This window comes from Pinus tabuliformis, chromosome 7 (genome assembly GCF_031772625.1).
Source record: "Pinus tabuliformis cultivar Carrire ecotype Pingquan chromosome 7, CPIR1, whole genome shotgun sequence".
Lineage (NCBI taxonomy): Eukaryota > Viridiplantae > Streptophyta > Pinopsida > Pinales > Pinaceae > Pinus > Pinus tabuliformis.
The window spans coordinates 1,193,813,806-1,193,834,932 of NC_142293.1; positions in this window are offsets into that span (position 1 = coordinate 1,193,813,806).

The following is a 21,127-nucleotide window of genomic DNA, read 5'->3' on the forward strand; positions in this document are numbered from 1 at the left end:
AGACTACATCATAGTCTTTGTCTTCCAGCATAGTGATGGACACAAAATTCTTCTTCAGACCCAGTACATACTTTACATCGGTTAAGGTAATGCGAGCTCCATGGTCCCTTTGAAAAACAACCCTGCCTACACCTGAGACACTATACTTTTCATCATTACCCATCGCTATGAGTATCTGGAGATCTTTCTCCTCCAAGGTACTAAACAAAATCTTGTCGCCGGTCATGTGGAAAGAAGCTCCATTGTCAAGAAACCAACCACATCCCACCATGGATGAAACCATGCATGCAATAAGCGAGAAATCCAAGTCAAACTGTGAGGCCAGTGCCTCACCATCAGATACCTTCGAGGAACCCTTCTTGGATTTCTTCTATGGACAATTCATAGCATAATGGCTCACTTCATGACAATGAAAGCATCGCACTTTTGATTTGTCAAACTTCTTCCCACCATGGGAAGAACTAGATTTTGGAAGGGACTCCTTCCCTTTCCCTTTCCTCACCTTACTCACTAAGGCTAGATTTTCCTCATCATCTTTCTTTGATGAGGATCCATCTCTGGTGCTTCTTCTTATCTCCTCCTACATTAGATCTGACTAAAGTAGTTCCCAATTTGGTAGTTTTTCTCTTCTATTAACTGAGTCTTGGTAGCTATGCCAGCTCTTAGGAGGACCGAGGAGTGCAAGACTTACCATGTCATCATCAGCTATCGTGATCCCTACACTTCCAAGCTCATCCTTGTAGGTGGTGAGCTTGTTTAGATATGTAGAGATCGTGTCGCCCTTTTCGCACTTGATTTTCCGAAGCTTGTCTTTCAGCGCCAGCTTCCTCTGATCACTGTTTTTTGATATAGATCTTTCAATGTTTTCCACATCGAAAATGGTGTCTCCTTCCCATGGAGGCTTGAGACAATGTGGTCTCGAACTCCCTCCAAGAGGATTCTCCTTGCTATAGCCACACATTTCTTCCATTCGGCTAATTCTGTAGCATCAACTGCTACTGGCTTTGGGACTTCTTGATCAATGAATTCTTTTAGATCATTATCCTCTAATATTGCTTCCATATGATCCTTCCAGGCTATATAATTTGAGCTACCATTAAGGGCATACTCGAGTCTTAAACCGTTGAACGCCATTGGTGAAATCGAGATGTGATAAGAACTCGATTTCTATATTTAGGAACCTCAAACTTCGAATTTCTCCCTTCTTGTATATTGCTCTTCACTTTGATCACCTTTGCTCTGATGCCATGTAAAAATTCTCACTATAGATCAACAGATTATGCAATATACTAAAGAAAAATACAAGATCTACTTCTACAACAAACTTGCGGAAGCTTAATCGAATATGAGCAAGATCAAATTGAACACATATAATTGAGAATGAGAAAACAATCACACATGAACACAGAAGAATAACCCGAGGAAATCCCCAGCCTAAAACCCCAATCTCTGTATTATCATACAAGTGGAAATATGTTCAGGTTACGAAAAGAATTAGCTCATAAGCTATCTTGCTCTCTCTGCAATCCAACTGCTACTCATAGACAGTCCAAGGCTTCTCCAAACCTTCTCCTCTACCCTCCAAGCCTCCTATTTCCTTGCACAGTTTTCCTTGGGGTCCAGTGCTACCACCTATGTGAATTGGCCTCTTCACACACTCACTAACCTCTTATCTAAATGCGCAATCCTAAAGGAGATGATTCCTTCTGCATGGATGAGTTTCCTATATAGGAAAAATCCTCCAACTGATAGTACATTTTCCCTTCCTTTGATCTCAATTGGGTCTTTGACTAAACTGACATGCATGAGTTATTTATGAGAGAATATTCAGTTATCTAAAGTGCAACAGTTACATGCATGCATGCATTAACTAAATGAACTCACAATTAGTTCAACACACTATTTGAACTAATCTAATTGGACTTGACTCAGTTAACTGAGCCAACTAATTACAACTCAAATTACAACTCATCGTTATCTCTTTAATTGATGGATAATTTCCTCAATCAATGGAGAAATTGTTGCATGTCTTCACATAGACTTCATGTTTGATTTTCTACAACTAATTAACTCAAGATGAATTAATTAATTATTTTACAAACAATTGCTAAGATCAAATTCGAATTTTACTTCTCAATTTTAGTTCAAGTAACCCGAAATGCTATTTATAGCAATTCTATTTTTAGCACTTCCATTTTTCATTCCTTGTTGCTATGTCCAATGCTGGTACCTGAACTACTGTCTATAGCAGTGCTATTTTTATCACTTCTATTTTTAGCATTTCTTGTTTCTATTTTCAACACTCCCTCTCAATAGGAAAGGCATCCAACTCGAACCTGATCCTGAACCTTTGGAATGTTCTACATGCAACGTTTCTCCCAGGCATTGTTTCTCCAACATCTCTAGAAACAAAAAATCTCCCAACTGACCTACCTGTTGGGCTAGAAACATCCTCTGATGTTGAAGCTTCCATTGCCGCTGACAAGTGCTCCCTCTGTGACCTCTGAGATGCTGCAACACTCCATGCATATCGCACCATTGCACACCTCTCTATGCCATCCTGCACTGGTGCAACACTCCTGTGCCTATTGCATTGTTGCAGCCTACTAGCTCTGCATTGTCTTGGGATTCCTCCACTGTAGCTCTCTCTACCTCTCCATCCATATCCGTCTCTACCCACTCAGCTAGTCCTGCTACTCCTTGTTGGGGCTCCCGTAGCAAGGTCTAATCAAAGAGGTTGGGTACCTCAATGATCCTGCCCCTATTCTAGCCTTCATGGGATTGTCACTCCACATCGGCCCACCTCCTACTTGGAGGTATGGCTGCATGTGATCCCTCTACCCACTTGGCTTGAAAATTCCCCCTACTAGAGGTCTCTACATGAGTAGATGTCTATACTCGATCTCTTCTAGGCTTCTCTAGTTGTGGCTGCTCCACAACCTCCTGAAGCTGCTTCACCAATTGTGGTTCCTCCACAATTTTCTGAGACTTATTCTGGTGATGCATGTTGAGAGGTAATGTACTCTCCCTCTCAACCACCAAGTCTCCATCAGTTGCCTTACTCCTCAAGGATTTGCATGCATCTTGAACTTTAAGAGCATACATGTTCTTGACTCATGAACCGATCTGCTTCACCTGTCTCATGGTGATGTGTCTTCCAGCATAGCGACAGACACAAGATTCTTCTTCAGACCCGGTACATACTTTACATTGGTCAAGGTAATGTGAGCTCCATGCTTCCTTCCAAAAACAATCATGCCTACACTTGAGACACTATACTTTTCATCATTACCCATCGCTATGAGTATCTGGAGATCTTTCTCCTCTAAGGTACTGAACAAACTCTTGTCACTGGTCATGTGGAAAGAAGCTCCATTGTCAAGAAACCAACCACATCCCACCATGGATGAATCCATGCATGCGATAAGCGAGAAATCCAACTCAAACTTTGAGTCTAGCACCTCACCATCAGATCCCTTCGAGGAACCCTTCTTGGATTTCTTCTGTGGACAATTCGTAGCATAATGGCCCACTTCATGACAATGAAAGCATCTCACTTTCTATTTGTCAAACTTCTTCCCACCATGGGAAGAACTAGATTTGGGATGGGATGCCTTCCCTTTCGCTTTCCTCATCTTACTTGCTAAGGCTAGATTTTCCTCATCATCTTGCTTTGAAGAGGATCCATCTCTGGTGCTTCTTCTTATCTCCTCTTGCATCAGATTTGACCAAAGTCGTTCCCAATTTGGTAGTTTTTCTCTTCCATTAACCGAGTCTTGGTAGCTATGCCAGCTCTTAGGAAGACCGAGGAGTGCAAGACTCACCATGTCATCATCGACTGTCGTGATCCCTACACTTCCAAGCTCATCCTTACAGGTGGTGAGCTTGTTCAGATATGTAGAGATTGTGTCACCCTTTTCACACTTGATTTTTCGAAGCTTGTCTTTCAGCGCCAACTTCCTCTAATCACTGTTGTTCTGATATAGATCTTTCAATGTTTTCCACATTGAAAACGGTGTCTCCTTCCCATGGAAGCTCGAGACAATGTGGTCTCGAACTCCCTGCAGGAGGATTTTCCTTGCTCTAGCCACACATTTCTTCCATTCCACCAATTCTGTAGCATCAGCTACTGTCGGCTTGGGGACTTCTTGATCAATGAAGTCTTTTAGACCGTTATCCTCTAATACTACTTCCATGTGATCCTTCCGGGCTATATAATTCGAGCTGCCATCAAGGGCATACTCGAGTCTTAAATTATTGAATTCCATTGGTGAAATTGAGATGTGATAAGAACTTGATTTCTATATTCAAGAACCTCAAACTTCAAACATCTCCCTTCTTGTATACTGTTCTTTGCTTTGATCACCTTTGCTCTGATTCCATGTAGAAATTCTCACTATAGATCAATAGATTATGCAATATACTAAAGCAAAATACAAGATCTACTTCTACAACAAACTTGCGGAAGCTTAATCGAATATGAGCAAGATCAAATAGAACACATATAACTGAGAATGAGAAATCAATCACACATGAACACAAAAGAATAACCTGGGGAAAGCCTCAGCCTAAAACCCCAATCTTTGTCTTATCATACAAGTGGAAATATGTTCAGATTACAAAAAGAATCAGCTCAAAAGCTATCCTGCTCTCTCTGCAATCCAACTGCTACTCATAAACAGTCAAAGGCTTCTCCAAACCTTCTCCTCTGCCCTCCAAGCCTCCTATTTCCTTGCGCAGCTTTCCTTGGGGTCTAGTGTTGTCACCTGTGTGAATTGGCCTCTTCACGCACTCACTAACCTCTTATCTAACTGTGCAATCCTGAAGGAGATGATTCCTTCTGCATGGATGAGTTTCCTATATAGGAAAAATCCTCCAACTGATAGTACATTGTCGCTTCCTCTGGTCATCTAGGTCTCTAGCTGAATTGACATGCATGAGTTATTTATGAGAGAATATTCAGTTATCTAAAGCACAGTAGTTACATGCATGCATGCATTAACTAACTGAACTCACAATTAGTTCAACAAACTATTTGAACTAATCTACATGGACTTGACTCAGTTAACTGAGGCAACTAATTACAACTCAAATTACAACTCTTCCTTATCTCTTTAACTGATGGATAAATTCCTCAAGCAATGGAGAAACTGTTGCATGTCTTCGCATAGACTTCATGTTTGATTTTATACATCTAATTAACTCAAGATAAATTAATTAATTATTTTACAAACAGTGGCTAATATCAAATTCGAATTTTACTTCTCAATTTTAGTTCAGGGACTAACTAAAATTGGAATCTAACCCGAAATGCTATTTATAGCAATGCTATTTTTAGAACTTCCATTTTTCATTCCTTGTTGCTATGTCCAACACTGGTACCCAAACTACTATTTATAGCAGTGCTATTTTTAGCGCTTCTATTTTTAGCATTTCTTGTTGCTATTTTCAGCAAAAAGTTAGTGGAAGCATTAGTAGTAGAAAGCTTTAGGAGTTTTAGTTCTGCAACTTTGGATGCTCAAACAATTTTCAAGTTAATTAAAGACATCTTTGGTACCTAGGTTGTTTTCCTTTAGGGATTTGAGCTTCATTGGGTTCGGGATCACCCTAGGTGCTCAAGACCCCTTATATATTATTATCTTTTATGCACTTGTCCATTTATGCAAATTATTTTTGAGTATTCTTTTATTCAAGGTTCATTATTTAGCTTGTTTATAATCTTTTATTGCATAGTAAATTGAGCACTAGATGGTAGATTTAGTGGTGATTATTTTTTTCCAGTAAGAATATATTTGCATGCATTTTAAGTCACTTTATTTTCTTATATTTATTTATTTTCTATCATTTTTTCTTGCTGCAAATGTACAATCCCTTATTTTTACAGAGCTATAAGAGACTCCATAACCACTCATTTGATAAATAAATCCTTCTACCATTGACATAATGACATGGACATGATTATTTTATCACTCCTTAGCCTTTATTAGCCTCCCTTTTCTTTCAAATGACATCTGTAGCACATTTCACTACTCGTTGGATTGTCTCCTGTAGAAAAACAAGGAATCCTATAGTAGTTTGCATTTTTCTTTGAAAACTCATCCAAACTTGCATCCAAATCATGTTTCACATTCCTTAGTATGTTATAATGTCCCTAGAACCTTGGATATGTAATCTAGAAGTAAAGAGACCAAGTAGATACCTTGACCTAGTTTACTGTATAAATTGTCTTTTTTCTTGTAGAATTAGGGTTTTCCATTTACATGCTTTATTTAAGTTTTTAGTTTACTTTCATTGTACATTACAATAGACATGATTTGATTTCATAATAGTTAAGATGGTTTTCCTCCTTTTCTTGTAGTTATCATAGGTTTGTTTATTGCCTTTCATTTCCTCATTACCTGGAGCATAGAGGAGTTTGTATGGTCTTTGAGTAACTAGATCTCATCTTAGTGTTTTAACCTATATAAAAGCTATAAAAGTAAAAGGATAAGTACATACTACACACATAGTGTTGAACCCTCTTAATTTTTTATGAACCCCATGTTGAAAATTAAAGCTAAGACCCTTGGGATTTGTAGTATTATTGTTGCAATATTGAGGGCCAACAATTTTTTTCCATCATTGCAACGGAGGTGTAAATGTAGGTACCATATTATTCCTAGTTGATATAATATTTCTTTCATTTCACTTGCTGCAAAAACAACAAAATTTGAGTTAGGCATTCTTCATTTTGAAAACCAAAAAAGTTGCATTTAATTTTCATCCCAAGGAAATATAGACAGAAAAATTTATTGTTTTCTTTTATGCCTCAGAGAGTTGGGGATAAATCAAGAAAGTTCTTATAAAAAACCCCCACTTCCATAAGAAAAAAAACCTTGTTTTGTTGATTGTGAGCATCCTACCCTTTCCATAGGGGATATTGAGACCTTTTTAAGTGAGCAACTAAGGATATCTGAGGAGCTTGTAGAAGGAGAAAGACATTCACAACCCACTAACATAATGGTTGAAAATAGATAACTTGAAGCATTCATATTTCCCATCATAGAAACAAATGGAGAAGCCAAGATGAAAAACATCAATCCATATTTCCTTTCTATTGGAAATGTGTTGTCATTAATGGAAAAGTAAAATAATTGATGATGTTTTCATTAATGGACAAGGTAAAGCATTGATGGAAAATGCAAAGCATTGATGGCCACGACAAAGAAGAAGTTCTCAAGGATATTTTCATTGATGTCATATGTTCATGAGTAATTACTCTCAAAGTTTCTACAATGGAAAATAAGAGAATACTACAAGAAGAAGGAAAATCACCACATGTGTGGCAAAGCATGGCAAAGGATGACATAAGGTGACTGCAAGATGGTGGAGCTCATTGGTGAAGTTGTATGATCTTTGGAGCCATTTCTAGATTAGAATATCATTTCAATTATTATTGGAACCCATTTAGATGGATATAGCTCCACAATAGCTTTCTAGTGATATGTGGAAGATAAACAACGACCTCTTGGACCATAAGTTATGACCAGTCAAAGTCAGGGACCTGAAAAGTCAAAATTTGTAGAGTGAGATTGGTGGAGGTGGTCCTAGCAGTAGTTACTTTGGCATCTTGCCAAAAGTGGTGGAGTCCCCAACCAAAGTGATAGGAAAACATAGCTCTAATAGCACAATAACAAAAACCATTTCTATTGGCCGTTGGTGGAGCCCACCATATAGCTCAATCCGACAGGATCACCTTAGAATCTTTCAAAGAGTGCACAAAAGAGGGACCAAGATGATGAATGTGGGATGTTGCAATCCCACTAGGTGGCTGGAGATTAAAGGTGGGCATGTTATTTGTGTGATTTCACCCCACGTGTCCCACCAACGCATCAAAAGGGGTTTTGACGGGTTAGATAGCAGAAGTGTTAAAATGCATGAGGGTGTCAAAATGGGCGATGATGGGCCTAATTAATGGGTACATAATAAGGCCCATCTAGCATTCCTTCAACCTATATTTACCTATTTCCTCACATTTAATAACATATTTTTTACTATAACGTGTTTATTAGGAGCACTAAAGAATGTTTTTTATATCTCGTGGCCTAATATGATTAATGTGTAGGAAAAGAGTACATTTGAGTGCATTTACTCACATATAACTCAACTTAATCCTTGAATTTACTCACCCATAGTTCAAAAATATACTAACAGCTGATGCAATCAAGTATTGTGAGGATATCAAGGAGCTAGATCCACCTTTCTAGGGATTTTGGAGGGAAATAGCCCTCTTTCCAAGGAGGATGCCCCTCAGTCATTTCTGTATAAATAAGGAAGCCTAGGGGCTCAATAGTATTCAAATTTTTGGAGAAGCTAGACACTACTAAGAGCTAGGAGCTAGAACTTGTTGCTTTCATTTCTTTTTCATGTACTTGAGCACTATTTGATGTTAATGAGAAATCTTCTGTTATCTTCCACCTCACTTGTTATAGAGGGATGATTCCCCCTTGGTTAGGGCCCAACTTAGAGGTTCTAGTCTCTCTCATGTGTACTCTACTTATGCATTTTCATTCCTAGCAGCCTTTTCTTCCTTTCTTAATAGAACTTTGTTCTTGAAAATTGCTTGTGTAGGTGTGGTTGAGGATAATGTATTGGCAAGACAAAAATATATAGTTACTTTCTTTTTAAGTTTGTTATTAGTATGCTTCTTGCATCTCTGTTTTATGCAAACTGGTGATTGGTTTATTATTTTTCTTTGAGCACATGAAGTATAAACTCTGGTGGATGTAGGTCTTGTTCATATCATCAAATAGGTTGTATTTCAATGCAATATTTATATTTCCAATAAAATTCAACCCATCATTTCTTTTTCATTTCAAATTTTGCAATTTACATTGTTAACGTGTTCTAGTTTCTTAGCAAAATTGAGTGATTTATGTGGTGTGCAGGTACTATTAATGATTTTCATGGTTATAATTGTCATTTTCACTCCTTATCTTACCACCATATCCCTTCCTTCAACCTCATCAACTCCTTCATAACACTTTTCACCAAGAGTACATTTTTGGTTTATTAAAGGCCACTGTGTGCATTGGTTCTTGTGCAATATGGGCCCCTAAGGGGTGCTAAGCTTGGAAAGGGCCTAATACAACCTTAATACACCCTATATTACCCTTCTCCACCTTCATATAAGCTTTATCACCCTCATAGTGTGCATGGATTCAATACTGTAGTAAAATAGAGAAATCCTGTAGCATGTTGTAGCAATCTTGTAGCATCTCGCAGCACTGTGTAAAAGCCCTCCAAAATTGACTAGAATTGTCCTTGAAGCTTGATTTTTTCCTCCTAGCCTTGAATAATTTCCCTTAAGCTTGCAAACCATGATTTAGGAATACCAAATATGACTTAGAACTTTCCTTTTTACCATTGCAACACATTTCAACAATTAGGGTTAGTAAACAAATTCATGAATTGGATAACAAAACGATGATTTCTTTAATTACCTCATGAAGCACCTAATGAGCTCTATCACTAGATATAATATCTTTGGAATGCAGTGATTAAATATTTATTACATTCCCTTTTCTTTATGCAAGGTAGTTTAGGTTTGTTGTCTTTATTGTATGCCCCTTAATCTAGGGTTTCCATTTCAAGCACTGTTATTTCCATTGCATTAGTAAGGTTTCCTTTCAATGCAAGATTTACATTATGCAAATAGATTAAGTGCTTAAATTCTAGCAAGTAGTTCAGCCTTTACATTTATGCAAGTAGTATAGCATTCACATTTGATCAAGTGGGTCAACATTTATATTTCTGCAAATAGAGTAACATTTCCATTTCTACAAGTAGATTAGAACTTTCCTTTCATGCAATTTTCTCTAAAAATCTAGATTGAGTTGATAGAGTGGTATCTTTACACCTTGGTTTGGTCCATTGCTTCAAAGTTACTTGACTAGCTACCCTAACCTCCCAAGGTATCTATGAAGAAGTGCCATCTTGAGGTGGAACCCTGCAATTCTTTCAATTTCTACCCACTCTTGTTTCTCTTCAATACGATCCTTTCTTTCTTGTATCCCTAGAAAAGGATGGATAAACTTGAGTCAGATCCATTTGTATTTTAGTATTTGGACTATCCTCTTATATAAGGGCTTCTTCAACAAGGAATTCCTCAATCCCTCTGGAGAGTGGTACCCCCATATTTGCAAGCTATGGGGCAATGAATTCCATCTCCTTTGGTAGACCTGTAAGCCCTCAGTCCCTAGCAACCTAAACATGTCCTCAAAATGATAAATAGATTACTCATATCTCTCTATGTCACATGATTCTAATGTGGGATCCCCAGAGATGAGCCGGTGGTTGTTGATGACAAGGTGGGGAGTGCTCAACTCTGCTTTGATCCATAGGGGCTCATTAGTCTGCTTCTTCAACCCTTTCCTCCTCATGGGTCAACCATGAGGATAATTCCATCAAATGAACATCCCCTAATCCTATCATTTGGATCCCAAAAGTTCATGTTAGTCAATGTGACATTGTGCATGTAAAACGTTTCCATCTTATCCCGGTCTTCCACACTTTCCTTGTGATAAAATTCAATAAACGACTTATAGTGTTAAAAGGGAAGTGGGCCATATTGGGTAAGAGTTTTGATTTCAAATTGGATCCATTTATCTTTGAAGAATATGGCATATGTTTTTGAGGGATGTTTGCAATGGGTGGCCTCCATGGCCAAGATTTCCATGGTGACAAGTTGTCCTTCTTTCCCTTGCAACTTCTCTTTTAATGTCTTGTTTTCCATTTGCAATTGTTCCCTCATGGTTGATTCTCTAAGTCTCAAATCGATCATTTCTTCACCCATCTTCTTCATTGTCTCTTCCATGAGGCCCACATCCTCAAATACATTGGATTTATAAATATGCATCCATTAGTGGATTCAACTTCTTTCTTTGTCTAGCTTGAGGAGGATAGGGACTACAAATTTGGTGGGTATGATTTGTCCCTTGTCATAAAATTTAGTGTAGGAGCCAAGATCTAGTTAAGAATCAGACTCTTGTAGCTCTTGTTCTCCTTCTCCTACCTTCTGAGGTGTTGTTGTACTCTCATGCAGCACTATTTTTCCATCTTATAACAACTTCTCTTCTTCCTGTAGCATTTCCCTACTTACCTGTAGCATGGAAATTTCTTTTTGGAATTGTTTTATTTTAGATCCTTTGGTGTTTGGCCTTCTCGGTGAGGTTTGGGGCTGCTTTCTCTTAGCTGTGAGGGAGGCCACTTCTTCAATTTTCCCTTTACCCTTCCTTATCTCTCCTTCTTGGTGACTGTATGATTCTTTAATGGTGATTGGGGTAGTTGTGGGAGTCTGAGGCTTCCCTTATTTGAGTCTAGTACTCCTTCTCCTCTTGAAATACAAGGGCTCTTGCTTGGGATGCCTCCCTTTGATCTTGACAAGTGTGCTAAGGTCTTCCAAAGTGGAAACCACCTCTTGTTTAACATTTCATTTTGAAAATATTATTGTCTACTCTTTTTTTCTCTTCTTTTGAGGCCTAGAAGGTTCCCCAAGATTTTATTTCTCATGCTCTAGTTTTTCTTCCCTTTCTTTTCTTCAACTTATTGTCCCTTCTATTCCTCCTTCTCCTCTCCAACCTCTTCTTCAATGCAATGGGTCTCTCTTACCATTTTTGGGTATGAAATATTAGTACAAGTGAGGCTCGATCCCATTCTTTATTCCTTTTGTGGATTGGTGGTGGGCTCGGCGTGCTATTTTAGCTAGCCCATACCTACCACCTTCGTAACCTCCTCATAGACCCGTTAGCCCACTCCTTGAAATCATCACCCTCTTTTATTTTTATCATTTCCTCCACGTTGGATGAGAGAGAGAAATTTAATCTTCACTCAACTGATTGAGGATGGACAAGACTGCTGGCCACATTCATCCTACAAAAACCTTGTTCCTCATGCATTTTGAACATTTTCGAACTTTTATGCACTTAAAGGAAGAGGTGAGGAGTTTCATATCTGTGCCTACTTGATGATATCTACCTTTTTATTGAATTATTTGATGTTTGCATGATGATTTAGAAATAATGTCCGATCTGTTGGCTTCTTGAGGTGTCTTCTTCCCATACTGGTTGCCCCATGCATTGGTTCCATTTTATTTTTTATTTTTGTATATATTTTTAGTATGAACTTGACTAACCAAGGTTTTTCAACATAGTTTCTACTAATGGTGGATCAAGTGTTGCTATTGGAGATGAAAAATGACCCTGTAGTAGTTTCCCAAGATCAAGGAAATGATTCCTCAATGCCTCCATTATGGTGATTCTTCATTCTGGTGCTTCCAAGTGCTCCCAACTGTGGTACTGTAGGGTTTGTGCAGACTACTATAGGATTGTATTTCTTCCTATAGAAGTCACACATACACCTCTATGACCATAATATCCTTCACATGATTCTCCCAAAAACATTAATCATTCATGTTCAACCCATGGACAAGGATCAAAATCCTTGGTTATGGTGAAAGTAATGAAAGAAGGGGTGAAAATGGGGTTTTTTTTTTATAGAATGAGATGAATATTTTGGTGGAGAAGAGGCTAAATGGTGTGAAGGATGGATGATGATGGTCTATTGAACTTTGACTTTTGTTCCTCCATGGAAAATATAAGATCTGAACTCTTTTTCTATGTCGATCACAATCCTGTAGCAATTTTAGACAATCTTGTAGCACTTTAGGACAACCCTGTCGCACTTCGATATTGAGGAAAAATTGAGTGCAGTAGGTGACTTGGTGATGGAGGAACTTGGGGAAGGTGATGAAATAATGGAGGACATGCAAAGAGATATCTGAGTGGATGGAAAAGTGGATTTTGGAGGCTATCTATTTCACTGATGTCTTGTTTGGTCATGGATGGAAACCTACAAAAAAACAAGTTAGCAATAGTGGTGTAAGGGCTTCTTTTGCTTTTATCTATTATTTTCCCCCCTATATTTTCTCTTTTTTGAGACCTGCAAGATACCTCAAAGGAGGTTTTCAACATATATGATTGCCTCAGGTGCCTCAAAGGATGTTTTCACCTAGGGATCTTTTCATTATTTCTTCTCTTTTTTTCTTTGACCCTTGGACTACCTCATAGAGGTTTTCAGCCCTAGGGTTTGCCTCAGGTGCCTTGATGAGCCTCATTATTGCAAAAATAATGCTGCAAATCCCAAGGCTACCAACTCAAATTATCAACTTGGGGTTCGTACAAACTTAAGAGTTGTCGACACTATATGTGCAACATGTAATGTGTCCTTCATTCATTGATCTAATGAAATGAAGTGAGGAATCAAGCCTAAAATAACTATAGAAATGGAAAAGTTTATATATTTGAAGGAATAGAAATTTTACTCTACTTTGCATAGATGTAAAGGTTAGCCTACTTGCATTAATGTTAATTCTATTCTATTTGCAAAATGTAACTTTTGCATCAAAATGAATTCTAGTCTATGCAATAGAAATAACAATGCTGGAAATGGAAAAAATAGATTAATATCTATGACAAAAACATAATAATGAAATAATTGTTCAATCACTGCATTCAAAATATATTTTTTCAATAGTTTTCATGAAGTAATCATGAAAATCATCGTTATGCTCTTTAAGTCATGAATCTGTCCACTAACCATAACTGCAAAGATGAATTACAATGGAGAAGAGGCAAGGGTTAAGAGGTATTTTGGTCTTACTCAATCATGGTTTAAATTATATATGCCATTATTCAATCCTAAGGGAAAAAACCAAGCTTTTGGATTATATCGGGTTAAGTTTACACATGATACAAGAGTGCTACAAGAGGTGCTACAAGAGGTGCTAGAAGAGGCCCTGTTTTGCTACAGGAGGAGATAACTTGTCGAATGCCCAAGTAAATCAAATGAAAATGGGATGATTTTTTATTTTTATTAATTAGGATATATTAGGACTCCATTAAAAGTGTAATGAATCCAAAATACGCCAGCTAGCATGTGCTAAAAAATAGCAAAAAAATACTACTCTAAAAACTGGAAATTCAAGAACTAGTGAGCTAGTTAATTTACCAAATGCCTAACCTAATCAAGTGAAAATTATATGGGGTAATTGTTTTTATTAAACTGAGTGTTTTTATGATCTAATACAAGTGGAATCAACTAAAATGAAGCTCATTAACATGTTCTAAGAAATAGCATAAAATTGCAACTATTTTGCTACAAGGTTTTCCAAAAATGATAGAATTGTGAACTAGTAGACCAATCCAAGTAGCTCAATCATGAATATGATTTTTAAAACTTGTTCTAAGGATGAATCATGATTGTGAATTTATAAGTAACATGTAAAACAACTCACTTCAATCATTTAACCAATGTAACCTATAAGAAAAGAAGCATGAATAATAAATGCAGAAATAAGAGATGCAAGTGAAAAAGGCATTCAAAGGAAATAAATAAATTGTACAAGAGGAATCCAAGACTCATTGGATGGCAAAGCCCAAGGAAACTCAAAGTCTTATGAAGGAAACCAAGATTTATAAGCTAAAAATGGCACCAAACTTCATTATTTGAATCAATCGAGGTACATCCCTCCTAGAAATGAAAGTGGAGTTGCTAAATAACAAGCTTTCTCCATAAGAAGACTAAGAAATACATGCCCCTAGAGGAAAATTCGAATTGGTGCTTATACATTGTGATGAGGAAGCATTATACTTGAAAGGAGACAACTTTCCCCTCCAAAATCGCTCAAATAGCGGATCTGGTTCCCAACACTAGGAATCTACATTAAATGACAAAGAACACATTCCTAGATTTTCTCAATCATTGGAGCTCCAGAATTTGTCAATAATTTAATGATACTCATTTAATTTATTATCAAATATTAGTCCATCCTATAGTAGGGAGAAAGTCCCTATATTGTCTCATTCATGATTTACTCCATATTCGCTCAATATTCTGCAAAAAAAAATAATACTAGGCCCATAATATGAAATTACCTCTAAACCTTCCTAAGAACATATTAAACCTAAAATAAATTTATTAAGTGTAGAATGAGAGATTTAATATAGACTTTATGTGCCTAGGTAAGGTTAGGTGGGCCTTAATTTATGTCTAATTTGGAGGCTCACCATATCCCCTACTGAAACTATTGCTCATCCTCTAAGAAACCTATCTAACTTCTTGCCCGATTGGTCTTATTTTATGCCTCAAATGTCTTTTCATGCAATTCCCTTCCTTGGCTCAATGGAATATGATTTGGATGGCTGACTACATTAGATGGCTTCCATGGGAAATTTTTACCTCCTTTTCTTGTTGTTTTTTAACTATAGTTTCTATTTCATGACATAATCCCTTAGCCTTAAAACATTCAATTCCTTGCTCATTTATTTCGCTTTTTCGTCCATGAGGCCCACATCCTATACCCCCTTGGATTTTGTAATTTGCATCCACTCATGAGTTCTGCCTCTTTTGGTAATAAATTTGTAATAGGATCCAATACTAGGCTGTGGAGTGGGCTCTTGGAGTCCTTTTGAACCTTCTCCCTCCTCTTGAGTTGCTATTGTCCCTTCCTATAGCACTATTTCTTCATCTTGTAACAATTTTTTTTTCAACTATAGAATCTCTGTTTGCACTCTTTCCATTTCCTTTGAATATTTCCTTGCTCTCCAAGGCTATAGTGGTTGTTGTACACAAAATTTATCTTCCTGTGGCACTCTAATAGGAGAAGCTGTAGTGGTTGTTCTACACAAATTTTATCTTCTTGTAGCACTCTGATAGCTTCCTGTAGAAAAATTTTCCTTGTAGAAGCTAATATTTTCATGTCAAATGGTGGTGAGTCCACCTTTTATTTTTTTATTTTATTTTATTTTCTCATTTTTTTCTCTTTTCTCATTGCATACAAAATAAACTCGGAGTGGGCTTTTTGTTAACTGAGTTGGCCCTCACTTACCCCTTCACACTCCTTGTCCTCCATCATGACTAAATTATTACAAACCACTTTCTCAAGTCCTCTTCACTTTTGTATCGTTCCTCTCCCACATGTGCAGGTAACTTGGTGGAAAAGTGAAGCTAATTGCTTAATAAGGCTAAGGTTGCTCTGCTACTAATTTTGGATATAAAAAAAATTTCCTTCATACACTTGTAATGTTTTTCAAGATAAAATAAGTTCGTAGGAAAGGTTTAGGGAATTTCATACCTGAGCCTTACCCTTGATGTGTTTTTGCAGGTGATATTGAGGCTGCTGATATGACTATTGAAGCTGCCTTTGGTGGTTTTGAAGCTACTAGTAATGATCCTTTGATGGTTGCATGGATGATATGGACATGGGTGAGGTTTTTTTTTTAGTGTCTTTTGTGAGGTCATTGCTTTGTCTCCCTTTCCTTCTGCAATTTCTTGAGAAGAATATAAACATTTTATGTTCTCTACTGGCTGAAACTTGACGATGCAAGTCCTTTGTCTTTTGTGCAGGTTCTTTTGGAATCAAGTGTTGCTTCTTGCTAAGTGATAAAGAATCCCAGAACAAATAATATGAGGTCTTGTGGCTGTTGAAGGATCAAAATTGTAATCCTCAAGTGCTCATGGTGACTGAATTCTAAATTTGATGCTCTAGTTATGGTCTTATAGGGGATGTGCAGACTGCTAAAAGATTGTGTGTCTTCCCATAGCAGTCACATATCCCCTCCTAGGATCATTATTTCCTTTAGGCGATACCTTTAAAAATACCGATAATTCATGAGTAATCTGTTTACAAGGATCAAAGGTCTTTTTTGTTGTGGAAGGGATGGAAGGAGCAGTGAAAATGGGTTCTTTTCATGGACATAGATGAAAATGAGAGTGGATAAGTGGTCAAGTGGTGTGGAAAATGAATTATGAGGCTATGGTGGACCCCTCCTATTGTTCCTAAGAACATAAGATCTGAACCCTTTTCCATGCCAATCATGCTACTATAGAAATTCTGGTCACTCTTGTAGCAATTTTGGAATGCTCTTGTAAAAAAATTATTTTATCCATATCTCTAAAATGGTAGATTGGATTGATCTAAAATTTGGTGAGAATTTTTCCGTCATCCTTATGCATCTCCCCATAAAATATCTTGGCTAATGGATGCACAGACCCTGAGAAAATTTAAAAACAGTTGTAGGTGATGGAGGCCAATTTGTTGAAAAATGTATACTAGGATTTGCTAAAATACCTTAAGCATGTCACCATCATCCATATGCATCTTCCCATGAAACAAATTAGACAATTAATGCACGGTTTTCAAGATATGGTAAATGAAATTATGCCCTGTGTATTTTGGTCTCCTGTAGCAAAACAAAACCTTCCTGTAGCATTTTAGGACATCAAGGGAAATGAATGGGAAAGGCTTGCAAATGATGGGTGGATCTTGGAAATGGATGAGGGTGATGGATCGACATGGCTTTGGTCCTATTGGAGCATCTAGGAAAATGAGGAGAAAGCCCAAGTTTGACTTCCTTTAACTACATTTTTCATCAACTTTTTTCTTTTGGTGCTAACTTGTTCTTGTTGCTTGCAACGTTTGGAGAACACTTTCATTCATTAGAGGGAGATACATGGAGCAATGATTTTTTTTCTTCATCTTTTCCTTAGGCCTACTATCTGCCTCAATGAGGTTTTAAACTAGCAGGTCTTCCTAGGCACCTCAAAGGAGGTTTTCACCTGAGATATTTTTTTTTCTTCTTTTCTTTCATTTTCCTCTTTTCCTTTCTTTATTTTATTCCTCTATCCTACCCTACTTTAAAAATAAAATAAAATCTCTTTCAAGTATAAGAATACTTACAATGGAGCCATGTGCATAACAAGATTACAAATAAACTCTTTTGTAGGCTTGAAACATATGCTTTGAGATGTAATTGAATATTAGAGAACAATTTATTTGACTGAGATGAGATCAAGAATTGTTGAAGAAGAGTGTGTTGTTGCAAATCAATGATTGTCTAGAACCATATTACAATATGGTTGTGATGCCCCTGGTCCACTTGCACATTTGGATCTATTTCTATGTCCTCTTCTACCATCACATTCAAATCTTCCGCTTTTTGCTGATTATTCTCTTGAGCACATGGATGATTTGATGGTAAACATGAGGGAACTTTCTCAATCTTTGATTATGATGTCTTATCTTCATCAAGTGCATCCCATGATTCTTTGGTATTCTCATTTGAATCTTGTTCTTCTGGATGTTGTTCTTTATCGACATCAAGAGCATATCTTTGTTGCAATATACTTCTCAATCTAAGGTGAATATTATTCACATCAAGAGGAGTTGTTTGGAAGTATTGTACCTCAACATTGTAAGTGGTTTGATTTAATTCGTTGTTTGGATTCAGAAATGGTGGTACAAGTAGTTGAGTGAGAGTGGATATTTTTTATGGATGTGGCTGGGGTTGGGGTTGCGGTGGAGGTGGATGGTAGGGATAGCATGGAGTTTGGTATGGAGGATATTAAGGAAAATATTGAGGATATTGTGGGTTTTTCCCATAAGATACTTGCTAACCTTGTTGCCAAAATTGGTTTTGAGGTTGAGATGGCCAATGTGCCAAGGAAAAGGTGTGTTCTAATTACTTTTAGATGAATGTGCATAACTTTGAAATTGTGAATTAGGTTCTTGAATCATACCAAGTTGACTAGGCTTCCATGGTCTTCTTGGAGGTACATAACATAGCTTCTTTTTTTATTTATTTCCTCCATTGTCCTCATGGTAAACTTCCTTCAACCTTGGCAAAGATGGACAATATTTAGTAGCATGTGATTTTGCATGGATAACACAAATATAAACATCTTCTTTTTGCTTATTTTTCATTCTTAACATTTGTAATTATTCACTTATATTGCTAAGAATTTTTGTTTTAAAGTCATCAAACAAATTTCCAAGTTCAGCTTGACTTAGCGATCTTTATGTTGATTTACTTACTCTTGCCCTTCCTCTTGATATGCGCTTGCATGTTTCACAAATTTCTTCAAATGATAATTGGTATACATCACCTCTACTCATGGGATCAAGGAGATCAATCTACTCATTTCTAATTGTTCTATGTAAGAGGGTTTTTAGTGTGTCAGATACTAAATGATGTAATTTTCTCTCTTAAAATTATACATAAATATGTTTATTAGATCCTCAAGGCTCTCACCTTGTTTTTGAGTCATTCAAAAGATTTCTTATTTAAGATCATGATATTTATATTTTTCTAGAAATATATTTTCCATATCATTCCATGATATTATTAAATTAGTTCCTAAACTCATGAACCTTTTAAGAGCTCTATCCTTCAATGTTGCTGGAAACAATATCAATTTTTGAGTGTTTAATAAGTAACCATAAGATCTACAAAGGATTTCAAATTCAAACATAAATGCTTTTGGATCCTCTAGCCTCATAACATGGAAGTTGGGAGGGAAAGATGGAGGGATTATCTTCATATGGATAGTGATATCAGTATCTTGAATGGAAATCCAAGAGGATCTTCTTCATTGTCATCATCTCTATCCATTTGTTCTACCTTCTCTACTAACTATTCTTCTTCTACCTGCAAAAGTGGATGGTGATATGGTTCTTACTGCATCGTGTGATCAAATGGGGGGGGCGGGGGGGAGGTTGTTGTTGGAGAAGTAATTTTTTTTACGTTCTTTTAGAATAAGAATGCTAATGCAATGCAATTTTCTGAAATGAAATATGCCTGATTCAGTTTTTTTTTGTTTTTGTATAAATGGATCAACTAGCCTAAGAAAACAATGCATACTTTGACAAATTCCTCGAAAATGGTGTCAAAAAGTGATTAGCCTCAGTGTTGCAACAAGAATGTTGCAACTCCCAAGACTACCAACTTAAATTATCAACCCGGGGTTCGTACAAACTTAAGAGGTGTCGGCACTATATGTGTAGCATGCATTGTGTCCTTCTTTCGTTGATCTGATGCAATGAAGTGAATATCATGGAATCAATCCTAAAATAATTGCAAAAATGGAAATGCTTATATATTTGTAGGAATGGAAATTTACTCTACTTTGGATAGATGTAAAGGTTAACCTACTTGCATGAATGTAATTCTATTCTATTTGCAAAATGTAACTATTGCATCAAAAGGAAATCTTGTCTATGCAATAGAAATAACAATGTTGGAAATGGAAACCCTAGCTTAAGATGTATGAAGCAAAACCTAATAATGAATTCATTCTTCAATCACTACATTCAAAATATATTTTTTCAACATAGTTCATGAAGTAATCATGAAAACAATCATTATGCTCTTCAAGTCATGAATATGTCCACTAACCATAATTGTAGAGGTGAATTGCAATGGAAAAGAGGAAAGTATTAAGAGGTATTTTGGTCTTACTCAATCATGTTTTAAATCATAGAGGTAATTATTCAAGCATAAGGGACAAAATCCAAGCTTTTGGAGCATATTTGGTTAAGTTTACACGTGCTGCATGGGTGCTACAGGAGGTGCTACATGAGACCCTATTTTGCTACATGAGGAGATAACTTACCAAATTCCTAGGTAAATCAAATGAAAATGGGATGATATTTTTTATTTATTAATTAGGATTTATTATGACTCCATTCCAAGTGGAATCACTCCAAAATACCCCTATTAACACGTGCTAAAAATAGCATAAAATTACTACTCTAAAAACTGGAATTCAAGAACTTGTGAGATAGTTAACCTACAAAATGCCTAACCCAATCAAGCCAAAATGATATGGTGTAAATTATTTAATTAGATTGAATGTTTTTATGACCCAATACAAGTGGAATACTCTCAAATGAATCTCATTAACACATTCTAAAAAATATCAGAAAATTACTACTATTTTTCTACAAGGGATTTCTAGAAATTCTAGATTTGTGAACTAATAGAACAATCCAAGTAGCCCAATGATGAATATGAATTTTCAAATCTATTATGAAGATGAATCATGATTATTAATTTTTAAATTTCTTGTAACATAACTCACGTCAATAATTTAACCAATGTAACCTACAACAAAAGAAGCATGAATAGTAAATGCAGAAATAAGATATGCAAGTGAAAAAAACATTCAAAGGAAATAAAGAAATTGTATAAGAGGGATTTAAGGCTCCTGAGATGGCCAAGCCCGAGGAAATTCAGAGTCCTATGAAGGAAAC